The sequence below is a fragment of the Canis lupus genome, chromosome 4, assembly GCF_048164855.1.
Source record: "Canis lupus baileyi chromosome 4, mCanLup2.hap1, whole genome shotgun sequence".
NCBI lineage: Eukaryota > Metazoa > Chordata > Mammalia > Carnivora > Canidae > Canis > Canis lupus.
Window position 1 is genome coordinate 12,489,955 of NC_132841.1, and position 18,245 is coordinate 12,508,199.

General features: G+C 38.4%; 1 long non-coding RNA gene across 3 annotated transcripts; it reads left to right on the top strand.

Annotated features, from left to right (window-relative positions):
- Positions 1–2,322: 2,322 nt before the first annotated feature.
- On the top strand, positions 2,323–14,623 carry LOC140631486 (uncharacterized). Of its 3 annotated transcripts, XR_012029032.1 has the most exons (5): positions 2,323–2,730; positions 5,155–5,302; positions 8,772–8,924; positions 11,521–11,835; positions 14,490–14,623. It is a non-coding gene; the product is annotated as an uncharacterized lncRNA (long non-coding RNA). The 3 variants fall into 3 exon arrangements; XR_012029033.1 differs by lacking the exon at positions 11,521–11,835 and having other exon boundaries at positions 2,371–2,730; XR_012029031.1 differs by lacking the exons at positions 11,521–11,835; positions 14,490–14,623 and having other exon boundaries at positions 2,457–2,730; positions 8,772–9,118.
- Positions 14,624–18,245: the final 3,622 nt, after the last annotated feature.

Consider the following 18,245-nt stretch of genomic DNA (forward strand, 5'->3'; position numbering starts at 1 on the left):
CCTAAAATGCTGTTAAGAGATCTGCTATCCAGGAGGGAAGGGATATTTAACATAAATCAATGGTGAGGGGTGGGGATAGGGGTTAAGTATAACAATAGAAAACTGAGATAGGTCAATAAACCAGATATATTTGGTTTAAAGAGATCTCTGTGCTCTGAATTTTTCTGGATTAAACCAGTTTTTAAAAAATCCTCTTATTTGATGCCAGAATGTCAACAGGGTTGTAGTGGATCCCATGACCTGGGACCCTTTGAACTGGGTGGAGGGAAGCATCTGCAAGTTCTCAAAGCAAGTGGTCCAATAGAATAAGAAGATTCATTTAAAATGTATTTATTGGGCCTCCATTTCCTTGATAGTAAAGTGAAAAAGAGTGCACTAAATTTCCTTTAATCGTCTTAGCTCTACTTTCTTTGCTTTTTCAAAATGGCTAATTCATAGTCTCCTGTTGCTTCTAAAAAGTTCAGATTTATGTAAAAAAAAAAAAAATATATATATATATATATATATATATATCTCCATTCCTCAAATAGGTCATACCTGTGCATGCCTATGAACTTTCATAGGCTCCTTTAGCCTGGAATGCCTCTTCTCTGTGGAGGCCGAGAAAAATTAAGGCCATTTCACCTTAAGTTTAGCATTAGCACAAGTACAGCCATACTAGGCCCCTGGGAATAAGAGCTGAACTTTACAGGAAAAACTGCAGAATGTCCTTGGCAGGGAATCCCATATCAGAAAGACAACAGAGCCCACATCCGTGGTAGAAAGTCCCATATTAGAATGAGAACAGAGCTCAATGCCCTTGAAAGCCCCATATCAGAATGTAAACAGAACTTGAGAAATTCCTCCACCCCTTCTGAAAATCCCCTAGACCAGCCTATAAAAAATCCAGCTGTAACCCACTTCGGGGTCCAAGTCCCTGCTCTGCTGTGTCGGGTATACTTGGACCCAAGCTCGGATTCGCACTCTTGGGCACAACATTCTCCACTTACCATCTGGAAAATATACCCTCGTCCCTCAAGATCAGCTTCTTGAATCCCTTTCTCTCACTGCCCAGGTGAAAATGACTGCCTGCTCTTCTCTGACTCTCACTGCTCTCAATTTATTCCTCCATGGTAAAGATCTTTAAAAAAGAGGAAGTTGTGGGGGAGGTGGATATTGAGTTGTGTCAGCTGTCTTCTCCCTAAACCACTTTTCTTTTAAGGAGAAAACTCAGCTTCTGGCCAGCTTCCAAGCAAGTCTTCATGAAAAAACAAAAAACAAAACAAAACAAAAAACTGGGTAATGGAAGAACAAGAAAAGTGAAATCAATCAGAAAGGCTAAACCAATATACAAATAAAGAGATGAGCCTGAGAGAGCATGGAGAGCAGCAAGAAAAACTGCATCGACAAGTTCATGGGAGCTTGCGGTGAAAGGACAAATGGTGCTGGCCTAGTGTGGAAAGGGCACCTCTGTGCCCCTGCAGCTACTGCAGTGTGGGGATTGTGAAGAGGGGAAAAGAAGCAGGTGTTCTGTTATGCTGTGTAAATGGATTGCCTTTGGCATTTTTAAAGAAACTTCCATAGAGTTTAAATTGTTTTTCAGTCTTTCTACATTCAAGCTACTGTATGAATATGATCATGTAGTGAGGCTGGGGCTTTGCCCTAAGTGGCATCTGTCGTGTAAGTCTTAGCAACTTGTAATTATATCTTCACATCTGTTTTCTCCTCTCACTCATTCACTCCCCTGCCCCTACCCCAGATTCTCCTGGAGAGCAAGGACTGTGCCTTATTTATTCATTTCCCTTGCCCTTATGAATAAAGGATTCATCTAGAAAAGGAGACTTTCTCTGGATCTCTACATACAGTTCCCATGTGAGTTCTAGAGTCATACAAATGGATATATATGGAAGGCTTCAGAGCTCTGAGGTCTCACATAGGTTGGGTTCCAATCCCAGCTCTGCCACCCACTCTAGCTTTGGGACCTCAAACTCCCCAAGCCTCAGTTCTCTCAACTGTAAAACGGGTGACAATGAGTTTTATGAGGATTAAGCAAAATAACACAGGTTAAATATTAAGTACAACACCCAACACAGGCACAGGTATACATTATAAAGAGAGAGATATAGATCTCAACATAGCATATCTGAATATATTCAAACATACAGATATATTCAGCTTCCACTCCCAATCTTCCCTTAGAAATATCCTTATCTCTTAGGTACATATATATTAAATCTGGTATTTTCTAAAAAGGAAGAAAAACATCAATAGTAACACTATTACAATTATTATAAGTATGTTTAATTGACTGAAAGAGAACTTTAAGTACATGAAACCTGAATGTATACATCACTTTAAACTGTTAACCTAACTCGTTTTGCATCATATATATCTGTCAGGCAAAGGTTAATAGAGAGTTTATGAAATTCGGAATGCAATTAAGTCTCACAAGAATCTCAGTTGGAGGCCATTCCAGTTTCTATGGCAACCAAAGGGCTCAGGCAAAATGTGGGGGGAGGGGAGTTAATTCAAAGGCAAGATAAGCACATAAATATAGCTCTTGTCTACCTTTTCTTTCCAGCTCCAACAAGCATTTTTTGATGCATGTAAAGTGTTATACAGAGGAAAATATAAATCAGATTGATTTTTCATCTCCTAGAATTAAATATACGTTTGCAAAATGTTTAAAGGTGATTCCAGTTTTTAAATATATATCACTTCTCTGAATATCCAGTTTATGAAGCGTGTCAGGTATGAATCTCAAATTCCTCAGGGGGGGGGGGGGAGGGAGGGGATAGAAGAGGAGATTAAAAGAACAAAACAGGATGTCCGGGGTGATCAGAATACACTGTGAATAACCTCAACACCAGCTAATTGGGTTTTACTAATGATCTCAGAAGTTGCAATCAGGTTAAGGAGAAAATATGGTCACAAGCTGGCTTGGTTTTCCTGTTATGAATTTCACAACATCATTGAATTAAAGGAGACTGCAGTGATCACCTGATCAAAAACCTTCATATTATCACCAAAAATACTTACATGAAGAATTTAACTTAGCTCCCTCAGCACAGCCTAGGCTGGTATCTGAGACCCTTGACTACAGCTCACTCTGCGTTCTACACACCACTTTCTTCTTCACTTTTACAAACAAAATTTAGGAAGGGGGCGGGGGGAGGGGGGGATCCCTGCCTGGGTGGCTCAGCGGTTTAGCGCCACCTTCAGCCCAGGGCGTGATCCTGGAGTCCCAGGATCCTGGAGTCCCCCCTGCGTGGAGCCTGCTTCTCCCTCTGCCTGTGTCTCTGCCTCTCTCTCTCTGTCTCTCATGAGTAATAAATAAGACCTTTAAAAAAAAATTAGGAACGTTATTAAACCATTTTCCTTCCCAAATAGTTTCCAACTGCTGAAATCCCCAAATCTAGATTGTTGCTGATGGTCTGATTTGTTTTGTAAAACCGGATGGATCTTGTGTTTTATACATTCTACCTAAGCTTTTCATTTGGTTCACATTTGACAAGCAACTTCAGATTTACCATTAACTTCACTTTATGGAAGTTCTGCAGTCTTTACACTGACAATTCAGCTGCTCCAAGTTCGTTGGAAGCAGTTTGCACCTGGATATGTCCTGTACAGCCTTATGCAAGAAGAGACTGAAAGACAAAAGAGGCTGGAGAGATTCACATAAGAGCCATCAGATGTTAATAAAAATAGACATCATTGTCCCAAATCCAAATCTGGGAGGGGAAATCTTGCAAGTGGACATTTTCCCCATGATTTAAAAACTGTGTTTGTGCTGCATTTGGTGTGGTGGTCGGAGAACCTCAAGACTTTCATAAAGAAGAGTGAGTTGCAGAAAGAAAGATCCATCTGTGGTCAGAGTAAAAATTCCAGGCTCATTTGTCTGGACCCCATCTCAGGAATCTCTCCCCACTGTGTAGTAGTTGATTAGCCCTGGCGAGACTGGGCTAGCTTGAAAAGCTTCTGCTCTCTGCAGAAATGGGGGCTTTTGTTAGTGCCAACATCACAAAATGTTTGAGATTGCTATGGCAGTTGGTTGGGATGAACTAAGCCACACCCTATTTAAGAGTCAAGAACACAGAGCTAAAGGCTCTTGAGAAACTCAGGAAAACCATATTGCATAACCTCAAACCTTCTAGTCCAGGTAGTTGGACTAGAATCTAACTCTCCATTTCTAACGACTGAAAAAAGATATCAAAGTACAGATAGAATGCTGTACTTACCTCTACAAACCACATCCTCTCTAAACTTCTGTCTTCTCATTTATAAAATGGAGATAGCCCCAGCCAGCCTACCTCATAATGTTATTATGTGGATAAAATGAAATCATGATCAGAAATTTTGATTTATTTATTTATCTCACATCCTACATAAGTGTCTGTATTTCCTCTATTGCCACCTTCATCCATTATTATAAATTAGTTAATAAATTGGTTAATATTCTTCCTATTATTCAACATACTTTATAAATTTTATTTTAAGAGTTTATCTGAGTGGGATGGCTGGGTGGCTCAGTGGTTGAGCACCTGGCTTCCCTTCAGGGTGTGATCCTGGGATCCAGGATCAAGTACCATAGCAGGCTCCTTGCAGGAAGCCTGCTTTCCCCTCTGCCTCAGTCTCTGTCTCTGTCTCTGTCTCTGTCTCTCTCTCATGAATAAATAAATAAAAATCTTTAATTTAAAAAAAAAAAAGTGTTTATCTGAGCAAAAATTGATTCAACTCAGAAGTACCAGAAGTGGTTAGGACTGTTCCACCAACAGGAGCTCGGAGAAAGACTTTTATACAGAAAAAACAAAAGCAAAGTAAGACAATTACTGGTGGCTATAGCTTAAAGCCTAGTTGGCTGTTTGTGATTGGTTGTCCTTAGTGTTCTGATTTTATAAACTTGAGGCATTTACCAGCTTAGATTTTGGTTTGCTTCCATAGGTTACCACAGCATTAGATCCTCCTCAGTCTGCTGGCCTCCTTGCTTAATTAATTAAATAATTGCCCCCACTTGGTGAGAGATTGACCAACCGTTTGATATTGGCACCACTCTCAATCACCCCCAGAGTTAAGTTGCTCTTGTCTTATTGTAAACTCATAGATCATGTCAGATCTGTGTAGAATTGTTTTTGCTGTTCATGTTGCTGTTCTTCTTATTTCTGTTTCTCCAAGCAGAGTCAGATCATCTCATGAACTGCTGATGGCTATGAATATATATTTAAGACCTCTGAGACAACAAAGTACACCACAGAGACTACAATATCTATCAAGAAGATAACAACAAGACACTAGAGTATCCCCATGGCCACCACAAATCAAACCAGTTGGTATCAAATCAAAGGATATACTTGAAGGGGCATCAACTTATTTTATAGCCAAGTGGCTCGCTTATTGATTTCTTATATTTGCTATAATACCAGAGGTGTTGATACAGTTATAGTAGGAGTATTTGCTATGGCACAGACTCCTCCCTGTTCAGTCACTAAGTAATCTAAAGCAATACTATTATCTAAAACTGCCCTAGCAGGAAAATCTAGTGACTTTTGTTGAGAAGCTATTGCTTTAGCAGCAGTTTCAAGAATAACTGAGAGGTTAAAAAGCATTGCCTTTTCATGCATTAACAAAGAGAAAAAGCAAGTAGCAAAACACAAAAGGAATAAAGTTTTCATATTAGTGATAAAGGCCTTTTAAAAATTTTTTTTAAAGATTCTATTTGTTTACTTGAGAGAGAGAAAGCTAGAGAGAGAACATGAGTGAGGAGGAGGGGCAAAGGGAGATGGAGAAGCAGACTCCTGCTGAGCAGGGAGCTCAACACAGGGCTTGATTCCAGGACCCTAGGATCATGACCTGAGCCAAAGGTAGATGCTTAACCAACTGAGCCAGCCAGGAGCCTGTGGAGATGAAGATCTCCATCCATGATCCTGAAAGAGCTATCCACTACAAGAAGCTATCTGCTTCTGGAGAGGAACCTTCCAAGGTAATTTTTAGATCTCCAGCTGATGTGCAGTTCTAACAGTCTGCAAGAGCCATTTTTAGTTGGGGGAAGTAGACCCCGGGTTCAGAGCCCTGAAGTTTGACTGCCATCTTCGTAGTGAGGAAGACCTGGTATGGTCCCTTCCAAAGAGGTTTGAGGACAGGCTTTGTTTTTAGTGATTTCAAATCAGAAGATTGGGACAAAATTGGAAATGTTAGTTTGTAAAGTTTAGCCAGATATTCAAGTAAACTAGAAGAGTTCAGGATCCAGTTTGGTTTACAGATTTGGTTTACAAAACCTCAAAGATAATCAACAGAACTAGAAACTGATATCTACAAAATTGCATTATAATTTTCTACTAATTTTTTTCTTCTACAATCACTCTCATTTCTATCAAAAATAATCACAGTAAAGCTAATTTGTTTGCAAAATTAGTCTCATTAAATTTGTTCCGATTACTTATATAAGTGCAGCAAGAATAGCAGTTGACCATATAAGATCTTTTAAGATCTGCCTTATTGGGATGCCTGGATAGCACGGTGGTTGAGAATCTGCCTTCAGCTCAGGGCATGAACCTGGAGTCCTGGGATTGAGTCCTTCATCAGGCTACCTGCAGGGAGCCTGTATCTCCCTCTGCCTATGTCTCTGTCTCTCTTTCATTAATAAATAAATAAAATCTTTAAAATAATAATAATAAATAATAAAAATAATAAAATCTGCTTTACTGAAACTTTTATAAGAAATAATACACCCATATTTTAAAAGCTTTTTCAGGCAGGTCACCTGGAAGCCTCAGTAGTTAAGTGGCCAACTCTTGATTTCAGCTCAGGTCATAATCTCAGAATTTTGGGTTCGAGCCCCACATTGGGTTCCCTGCTCAGAAAGGAGTCTGCTTGGGATTCTCTCTTTCCCTCTAACTCCTTCCCTCCCCCTCTTTTTAAAAAGATTTTATTTATTTATTCGAGAGAGAGAGAGAGAGAAGCACAGACACAGGCAGAGAGAGAAGCAGACTCCATTCCATGCAGGGAGTCTGATGTGGGACTTGATCCCGGGTCTCCAGGACCACACCTGCGGGCTGAAGGCAGCACTAAACTGCTGAGCCACCCAGGCTCCCCTTCCCTCCCCACTTTTCACTCACAGTCTCCCTCTAAAAATAAAATAAATATTTAAAAAAATTTAAAAATAAAAATAAAAGCCTTTTCAGGCTAAGAAGCAATGCCAAGAACACACCATCAGACTTGACCTGGAATATCTATAGATTTGGGTGAATTTCTCTTTTCTAGAGGTCCTGAAGATATCCTGAGGTGCCTCAGTCTTTCAGGAAGTGACCTTCCTTACTCACCTGGTAAGGCTGCTGGGAGCCTTGTAAGAAAGGTACCAGGCCAGGTTTTCTAAGAGATTGTATTGGCTCCATAAGGTCGATCTTAATTCCTTAAACCCACCTGGTCATAACAGATTTTATGCATATTCTCAAACATGAAATTCAAATAAAAGCCTTGGTAATATAACCAATGTTTCCAATTGGGTCTTGTTATAAAGAGAATAGATTTTTATTGAAAGTATAGTTACTTTCATAGTTAGCATACAATATTAGTTTTAGGTATACAACATAGTGATTTAATAATTATATGCATTATGAAATACTATAATAAGTGTAGCTATCATGTGTCAACATGAAATATTGTTACTATATTATTGAATTGCATTCCCTAAGTTACACTTTTTATTCCCATGACTTATTTGTTTTATAGCTGGAAGTTTGTACCTCTTAATCCCCTTCACTTATTTTATCAATTCCCTCAGCTCCTTTCCCACTGGCAACCACCAGTTTGTTCTCTGTATTCATGAGTGTATTTCTGTTTTATTGATTTTTGTTCATTTGTTTTGGTGTTTTAGGTTCCACATATAAGTGAAATCATATGGTATTTGTCTTTGTCTGACTTATGTCACCTAGCATAATACCTCTAGGTCTAACCATGTTGTGGATGGCAAGATTTCGTTCTTTTCTTATACCTGAGTAACATTCTAGTGTGTGTGTGTGTGTGTGTGTCTACATATACATACATACATACATACCACATCTTCTTTATCCAGTCACCTATCTATGAACACTTAGATTTTTTCCATATCTTGGCTATTGTAAATAATACAGACAGGAGTACATGTATTGTTTCAAATTAGTGTTTTATTTTCTTTGAGTAAATACCAAAGAAATACCAAAATACCAAATCCCACCTAGAAGTGGAATTAGGGGGTCATATAATATTTCTCTTTTTCTACCTTTTTAAGGAACTTCCATACCTTTTCCACAGTGGCCACACCAATTTACATTCCCACCAACAGTGTACAAGGGTTTCCTTTTCTCCACACTTGTGTTAACACTTGTTATTTCTCTCTGTCTCTCTGTCTCTCTCTCTCTCTTTCTTTTTTTGCTACTCGTCATTCTGATAGGTACGAGGTGATATCTCATTGTGGTTTGATTTGCATTTCCCTGATTATTAGTGATATTGAGCATCTCTTCATGTGTCTCTTGGCCATCTGTATATCTTCTTTGGAAAAAAGCTTATTTGGTCCTCCACCCATTTTTAAGATTATTTGTTGGGTTTTTTTTTTTTGGGGGGGGGGTGTTAAGTTGTATTACTTCTTTATATAATTTTAATATTAGCCTCTTACTGGATATATCTTTTACAAATATTTTTTCCCATTCAGTAGGTTACCCTTTTACTGGTGGTTCCCTCACTGTGCAAAGGTTTTTTTGTGTTTTATTTTTTAATATTTCTTCTCTTTTTTTAATATTTTATTTATTTATTCATGAAAGGCACAGAGAGAGAAAGGCAGAGACACAGGCAGAAGGAGAAGCAGGCTCCATGCAGGGAGCCCGACGTGGGACTCGAACCCAGGTCTCCAGGATCCTGCCCTGGACTCAAGCCGGCGCTAAACCAATGAGCCACCGGAGCTACCCTGTGCAAAGGTTTTTAATGTTAATGCAGTTTCCCTAACATCAGGAACAAGACAACTCTTGCCACTTTTATTCAACATGTTTCCAGTACTGGAACATATTATTTTGCCTGAACTAGAAGTCCCATCCATAGCAATCAAACAGTAATAAATAAATAAATAAATAAATAAATAATACCTAATTTGGGACGGAGGAAGTAAAACTGGTAATATTTGTAGATGATGTGATATTATATATAGAGAACCCTGAAGACTCCATCAAAAAGCTATTAGAAATAATAATTGAATTCAGAAAGGTTGCAGGATATAAAATTAATATACAGAAATCCACTGCATTTCTATACACTAATAATGAAGTAGCAGAAAGAGAAATTAAGAAAACAATCCCCTTTATAATTGCATCCAAAAAAATAAAACAACTAGGAAAAATTTGACCAAGAAAGATCTGTGCTCTGAAAACTATAAGACATTAATGAAAAAAATTTTAAAATAACACAAATAAATGGAAAGATATACCATGTTCATGGATTATAAAATTAGTATTACTAACATGTACTCCCCAGAGCAATTTGCAGATTCAATGTAATTCTTATCAAAATACTAACAGAATAGATTCTTATTGAATTTATGCAAATGATAATATTGTCATGAAAATAAGAATACTCAGTAAGTTTCTAAATTCTGGAGGGATCAGGTAGGGAGAAAAAATAAATTTTTCAATTCTTTTTACAGAAATACACTTTATAAAATTGCTCTGAGACATAGGTAGCATGAGAGAAAAAGTTTTCCTTAAACCTGAAAAAAATAAAACATTAAGGATCAAGCAATGTTTTGAAGAAAAAGTTGTAAAAAATATTAGAATCATTCTCATCAATTCATGCAATCTCATATTATTAATTCTTGTTTTGCTTGAATATTTTTTCTCTTAGTCCTGGAAATTCTTACCCAGATCAGTTTTATAATCTTAAAGTTATCAGAAACCTATATTCTAGAGTATGTTTCAGAACCCTTTCCATGAATCTCTCTAAAGATGAAGAACCTTTAAACAGGCATCAGAATAACTGTCTGGAAATGATAAAAAGACTAAAATGCACACAGTTAAAGATTTGATGAGAATTCATTTGATAGGGAAATGTAGTTATTTCTACAGCACACAATAATTTAGGATAGGGGCTTGTGGGTTGCTCAGTCGGTTAAGCATAATTTTGGTTTTGTAATTTTGGCTCAGGTCATGATCTCATGGGTTGTGGGATCAATTCCCACATTGGGCTTCCTGCTCAGAGGGGAGTCTGCTCGAGATTCTCTCTCTCTCTTTCTCCCTCGCCCACTCATATGAGCTCTCTCTAAATAAATAAATGAATAAATCTTTAAAAAATAACAATCTAAGATAATAATTGGACAATGAGAGTATTGACAAATCTCTAGAAACTTAAAACACTTTCTGTAATGCCTATATTAGTAACATATATCCATTCAGATATAATCTAAAAAGGCTTATCATCACTTCTTATTTGGCAATGCTTCCCACATAATTTAATCTATCAAATAAACCTAATCAATTTAACATCTCTCTTTTACAAGGTAAGAGACAAATCTTTTGAGATTTGTCTTCTAGGATATAAACTTTCATCTTACTCACATCTAGTTACTTTACTTCTTAGCAACTGTTTAGATTACTCATGGAAACTTCGTAAGACATGAAACAGCTAATCATTATCTTAAGTTATGTTTCTTACTGGCAAATTTTATAACAGAGATAACATTATCTTATTTGATTTTTAGTAGAGTTAGGTAAAATAAAAGTATTATAAATAAAAGTATCATATTTAATACTGATAACCCTAAAGACATGCCTATTTTAATTAAACAAACTTTAACTAGCTATCCTTTCCCTAAGATTATCCTAAATCACGTGACCTTAAAAAACAATTGGGTTAATTTCCATATTTCTGAGAGTATACTTGATTAATATAAATGTTTCTTTGTCTTTAAGCCAATTAAGTAGAGCTCTTTACAAATTAATCCTGGCCAAACCATTCTGAAGTAGAAAAATATCACATGTTTGCAACATACATACATAAACATACAGATATACACAGAGATCTTATAGCTTTTGTTTTAAAATTTTAGTCATGACACAGGTATGATAACGTAAAACTCAATAGTTTAAAAAAGAATAATTGAACCCAAATTGTGTTTCTGACTGATAGAAAAGTTAAGGTTACCTCCTCAGATGGCTAAAGCTTTTACTAATATTTATGGAAACAATTTTTAAGATTTCTCTTCCACCTAATATCCAAATTAAGAGAAGAGCAAGTAGAACATTTACATCTCAAAGTCACAGAGAAAGGATGTTTCTCCAAGAAGGACTTTTGTTCCTTAAGTCCATGTCTTTTATACTGTCTATAAGTCTTTTGAGATGATTGGGGAAGGTTTTGGAGTTGGTAGAAAGGATAGGTGGGTTTTTCATTGTTTCTAGAACTTCATTTCTGTTCTTGTAAAGTCTCCACTTGTAAGACAAGTACAGTTAAGTCCTTCAAAGAATGGGGTGCAAACCTAAATGATATCTGACCCATCCAACTACATTATCCTCTGCTTCTTTATATCAGGAAGAACTGGGGAAGCAACCAAGGAACTAAAGAAGAACTAAGAAATTCAACTAGGATGGGAGTCAAGAGATGCCTATGTTCTAGATTTAGAGCTATGTTTCTTGGAATATTTTAGTAAATCCTTCCAAAATGAAATTTCAAAATGTTTTTCTTTCTCTCTAGGTACATAGTTTCATTTTAGCTTAGAGGAGAAGACCTTCAAAAATTTCCTAAGAGGCTTTGAGTATCAGCTTCTAATTTGGCCAACTTCTGACCACAGAGCTACTTTAAAAAAATTCTTTCAAATATCTTGCCAGGTTTTAGCTAGAACAAACGGTAAATGTTTCTGGCTTTATTGAACAACCCTATGGACAGAAGAGGGGTTCCCAAATAGGGTGCAAAAGATACTACCCTCCAAAGAGTCACTTCCAAAGATAACTAAAAGGAAGAAAGAGTTAGACAATTTCCCTGAGAGCTAGCAACAGGTGACAGGACCCTAACTGTAAATGGGGTGCTACTCACATTTCTGTCCAATCATACTTTGGAGGCTCTCAAACTGGTCATTGCCCAAACAGTTCTTAGGACACAAATGAGAGAAGCAAGAAGCAATAGCTGTCCCTGGGGAAAAATGATTGATAATCAGTATTTTTTCCTGCTAATCTGATTTGGAAAGGAAGGGACAATGCAAATTTTTACCTTCCTCTCTTAGCCAGGCAGTACAGATAGAGATTTGGGAGATCTGACTTTGCTAAGAATTCTCACGCTTAGCTGGCTTCTGCTCATTTTCCCTGGATGCTGCCTACAGGCTCTAGTGAGTGGGTTGTCCCAGCAAGTCTCATTCTGGTCACCAGAAACCACAGAAGGGAAAAAATAACTTTCTGTATTCCCTTTATAGTGTGTGCCTGGCTGAGACCCCTTTTTTTCTAGGGTACCTCATACATGGATAAGTTTATCTAGGTTAAAAGCTCTCCAGTGTGGTTGCTGTAATTCAAGATTATCTTTGGCAAACTTAACCTACTTACTCAGTCTTAAAACAAAACTCTAGTCACCTAAGGCCTCACCCTGGAGCCAGCCCAGTTTAAGTTGGACCCAGTCTATCCCCAGACTCAGTCCAGCTTCAAACCTAGTCTATCCTGGAGTCCAGGCTAACTCCAGGCCCAGTCCAGTTTCTAAGTTCTAATCCAAGTCCTGCCAATTTCTGGACCTAGTCTAGGAAAATAAATGCTCAAATAGTCTGAAAGCTGGTAATACAAAAGCTGCAGAGCTAGGAACTAAGATCCAAGATTCAAGAGGGACTTTCCCATAACCCCTAGAGGCAGAGAAAAAGCAATGAGCTCTAGGGTTTCAGCAGGTACCTATGGCTGGTTGCTCATTGCTCCTGGGTATGTTGGGAGTCATCTTTGATTCCCTCCTCTGACATTAGAACTTTAGAAGTTAAACTGCTGGCATATTAAACATTTTAAGAGTTTATTTTTAAAAGATAAACTGCTGACATATTTTAAAAATTTAAGAGTTTATTTCAGCAAAAATGGATTCATATCAAGAGGTGCCAAACCAGAAGTGGTTAGGAGTGCTCCTCAAAATAAAGTATTAAGCCTACTTAAATGAGCTCATTTGAATGAGTCTCTGCAACTTGAGTCTTACAAGGGCTTGCTGGTTAACTTTCATCCTTGGCTTAGAAAAAGAACTTTCTTCAAATGTTACAGTAACACTTGATATAACTACCTGGATTAGTTGTACGTTTGTTCTCCCTTACAAGCAACACACACGCACACGCACACACACACCTACACTACTGTCTTTGAGTTCCCAGCATTACATCTTAGCTGGACAAGGCATATTTCTCCCATTTAGGAAGATAACGCACTAATTGGCTCATCCATTAGAAGGGATTTGCTTATATGAATAGATTTTCCCATCTGTTAAAACAAAGAGTACACAGTTTAGCAATTTAGGAATGAAGAAGTGGCTCCGTGAAGTTAAAAGGAGTTTTGAGACCAGCTGAATTGCCAAAGAACCAAATTAGGTTCCAAGACTGCAGGAGTCTGGTTTTTTAGATACGGATCAGATTTTCCCACAAGCCACAGGAAAGGCACAGAAGAAAGCATCATAGAATGTTAGAACCAGAAGAGATCTTGAGGTCATCTATTCCATATCATGCCATGGTCAGAAAATGGGCAGGTCACATGATTTGTCCAAGACACAGCATGTAAGAAGATGAAACATGAGCAGAGCTCAGATCCATCCACTTCCCTGGCCAAGACCTTCCCCATTGCATCACACAGCCTTGTTAAAACCCAGCGCCATTTGCCATCTTGTTTGGTCATTGACAAAGTTTTATCAAGATCACAAAGACCAATATTTTAGGAGAAAGGTTTGCTGAAGCAACTGTGTCTCATCTACATGAGCACACTGGCATTTCAAAAGTAGAAGCATGTTGCTTGACAGATTTATCAAGACTAACAGTTTCTGTAATGCTGTGTTTCTCAGCCTGAACTTTCACAAGCAGAGACAACATCCAGGTTTATTTGCAGGGGTTGACTTATGTTTACATTTAGATAAATGATAGTGAAAAATTCAGTAATTTATTTTCCAGAGTTTCCACTTATCTAGCTCTGAGCAGAGTTTCTTTATCACCTTATTTTCAGTTTGAAGGGAAAGGAGATAACAACCATGAGCTTGCTGATTTTCAGATTTGACTCTCTCTCTCAGTCTCTGCTGATACATTGATAGTTCTAGGCTTTTTTCTCTGCTTTCCTTCTTTCTCATTTCATTACTCAAAGGATAGTGACTCTCTCCCACAGTAACTTTCATTTTCCTGCCTTCTCTTTCTCACTCCCACAACATGCAAAGAGACACTCACTTTGCTCTGGAATCACAGATTTTTTAGCAACTGGGTCCCTTAAAAAACTTTTCTGAGTATTTCAGGATACTTTCCGGATGACTCTGTGTGATTCATACTGTTAACTAACATTTTTTATTGTTCCAAGCTTCTCTACAAAAAGAAGTTTAAGAATAACCCTCCAAACTCTGAGTTATAACAACATAATGATGACAATCATGACGATAAGCTGAAAAATACCCAAGGCAAATCCTTTCAATGAGTCCTCAATATCTTTAAATATCTTTCTTTCTTTTTTTTTTTTTTAAAAACCATATATCTCTTTTTTTTTTTTAAATTTTTATTTATTTATTTATGATAGTCACACAGAGAGAGAGAGAGAGGCAGAGACACAGGCAGAGGGAGAAGCAGGCTCCATGCACCGGGAGCCCGATGTGGGACTCGATCCCGGGTCTCCAGGATCGCGCCCTGAGCCAAAGGCAGGCGCCAAACCGCTGCGCCACCCAGGGATCCCTTTAAATATCTTTCAAGTCTCCTAAAAAACTTAGGTTTACTTTGCAGTTATGAGGTAACTATCTAGAAAGCATGCAAATATTGGGAGGTATTTGGGCTAACTGCATTGCACTTGGTAAGTTTGTTTTGGTGATGCTTCAGTGCAGTCTATTTCTGTGAAGGTTGGTAGATGATGAAATGCAAAGTCTCTGTTAACTAAAAGGTTCTATCTTTATGAGGGGCATCAAACCAGGAGCCTAGAGACCAGGCTTCCAGTGCCAGCTTTAGCAACCAAACAGCTATATAACTTGGGCAGGATATTTAACTGCTCTGGGTCTCAATTTTGTCATTTACTAAATCATGAGGAATTTTAAGTCTCTGAAGTTCCTTCCAGCTATATAATTCTACCATTATGAGAGTCAAAAAGGATTTTGGATTATATAGTAAGAATCTTCATTATTCAATTCAATATGTGTTTATTGAGGAGGGTCTAAGGCAGAATATGAGAGAAAAAGCTATGAGAGGACATGATCTCTGCCATTCAGTTTTCCTCAATCTAAGGGACAGGAAGATGGTATAGGAATCATCGTCATAAAAGCTTGTGTCCCCACTCAAAAAGCATCATGGGGAAGCAGCACTGGCTCATATTGGTATTAGCCTAATGCCTCTATCACTGTGCCCCAATCTCACCTCCTGTTCTGGTTCATGTGAGTTCGGTCATCAAGGAGTTGAGGCTCTGGTTGGAAATCATATGGCAGAGAGTGACACAGAGTGACAACTTCCTAACAGATGTTCAAGAATCGCAGATAACAGAAAGATTAATGTATTTGAGAAATTGGTAAAAATTGGGGCAGGGGCAAGGAAAAGACACTACCTTTCTGACCTGCAGTTTAGCTGTTCCTCAAGTTGTCCTGGAACATGAATAGCTAGGGATCTGACAGCAATGAAGAGGACTAGGATGTAAACTGAAAGAAAGAGAAGGAGGAGGAAGAAGGCATTGATTCTGGGGACATAAAGGACTGTTATAGAGAAATAACTAGTGGTTTATAGCAGCAAAGAGCCAATGTCTCTGATATCTACAAAGAGTCTAAGGGTGCCCTCAGTGAACATGAGAACATGAACATGAACAGTTTTAGTCTTTGTGCAAAAGGCCAAAAATTCTCACTGCCATCAGCTGTGTCCTTGCCCCGGAACTGGACAGCTACTGCAGTAATAAGTCTAATAAAAGGAGGTGGAAATACACACTGAATAAAGTTGATGCATAGAGCTGGGCAACAGATTGCAAAGTTACTGAAGGATAAACCCACAACCATTTGCCAGAGTTGCCTTATCTAAGCTTCTGGCAAACTCTGGAACTACATCCTTGTAGAGTAGACCCAAAGTGACCTCCTTTCCAAGAGAACAGATTGTTGTTAGCACTACTTCCATTCTCTAGTCTCTGAAGCCAGTAAATCATTGAAGAAAGTGCCACTGGTATATCTTATGATCTTATTTATGGTTGTTCATCGTGTCAGGAACTGCTTGCCCGCAACAGCAACTAAAGCATTCATCTACACTTGGACTTCATTACGTCCCTGAGAAAATCTTAGCATCACGGCCCTGCAGCCTGGATTTCCGCCTGACCCCTGCCTCCCATTCCAACTTGTGAATCTGGATAGAGCTGTGTGACACATTTACTAGGTGCCTGTATGAAAAATGGAGGCCTTAACTCTGGAAGCTTCGGGAGGGTGATATAACCACAAATGGTACTGCTGAATGGGTTTTAGGAGCCTGTGTTGGGCAGATGTCTGTGAGTTTCTGTGGTGAACACAGACTATGGAGGACAGCCAAGACCTCTGGCAGTGTCTTTCCTGAGAATCACTGATGAACAGCAGCAACATCCTTTCAGACATGCATTTAGCTAAGTGCCTCCTGAAATAAAGATCTGGAAACCATCTGATGTGGCAAAACAAAGCCAGTTTGGATTGAGGCCCGTGGGTCATAAGAGGCTGTGTCTAGGGTAAAGGAAAACTGTGAGAAGTGAACTCACAGGTCCTGTGAGCTGGAATGAGGGCTCCCAGCAGCTTCTCTCCAAAGGTTAGACAGTAGAGAAATAGAGGCAGGGAACTCTAGGAAGATGGACTACACTTGGCTCTGACCCCAGCTTCAGCTCTGTAAAGCTCTCTAAACCATCCAGAGACTTGAGGGCAATTCCAGTCTTTGGTGAACTTGATCTCACCCCTGCCCTCCCTCACTCACCTTGCTCAGGCATGCCCACTTGCCCAGCTCCCTAAAAAAATAAGAAGAAAGCTCCTGTCCTTGGGCTTTGCAGAGGCTCAGGCATATGAAAGTGGCTATTCAGAGACTGGCCAGGCATGAAAAGAGGAAAGCGTGAGAGCTGCGCCCTGTAAACAGCAACATTTAAGGGCCTGACAGACTAGGAGCAGGGTATCTGAGGGACCACTGAGAAGGCCTGATGGGAGATTCAGAGGGAGCAGATGGTCAGGCATCAGCAGGAGGTGCCATAGAGATCCTTGTAGAAAGGGGACCCGGTGACTTTCTATGACTTAATACTGAAATTCACATTATATAATCAGTTAACCTTTGGTCAAGACCATGCTCAAACTCTAAAAAGGCATTTTTCATTTAAGGATTATAGACAAAAGGGCAAAGTGAAATCTTTGGTGGAGTACTATAAGGGTCAACCCTTTGTGTATCGTGACGTTTATGCAAGTTATTGTTTTTGAATTTAGCAGATGTTTTTTCCTCTAATATATTATTATGAAAATTATAAAATATACAGAAAAGTTTAAACTTTTTGATGAACATCAATATACCTACTGCTTAAATTCTACATTTTTCACTTTTTGGCTATACTTTGATTCATTTACACATTTATCCATTAATCATCTTATTTTTTAACACCTTTATGAAGATATACTCTACGTACAATAAAATTTACTCATTCTAAGTGTACCATCTGGTGAATTTTAGGAAAATTACACAATTGTGCAGCCATCAGCACAATTCCAGTTTCAGAACATCTCCATCACCCGAGAAGTTGCCTTGTGCTCATTTGTGATCTGTCTTCCTCCCACCCCTAGCCCTCAGCAACCACTGATCTTTATTATATCTGCTCTAGAAATTTCAAGTAAATGGAATCATATAATATGTAGTCTTAAATGTTTGGGTATTTTTTCCACTTAACATAATGTTTTTCGGGTTCATCATGTAGCAATGTCAGTACTTCATTCCTTTTTATTGCTGTCTGATATTCCATTGTGTATTTGTCCTTCTATTAGTTGATGGATATTTATGAGAGGTTTTTTCCTATTTGGACACTATTATGAATAATGTTGCTATAACAATTAACTCCAAGTCCTTATGTAAACACATGTTTTCATTTCCCTGGGATCCCTTATTGTGAAGCTAA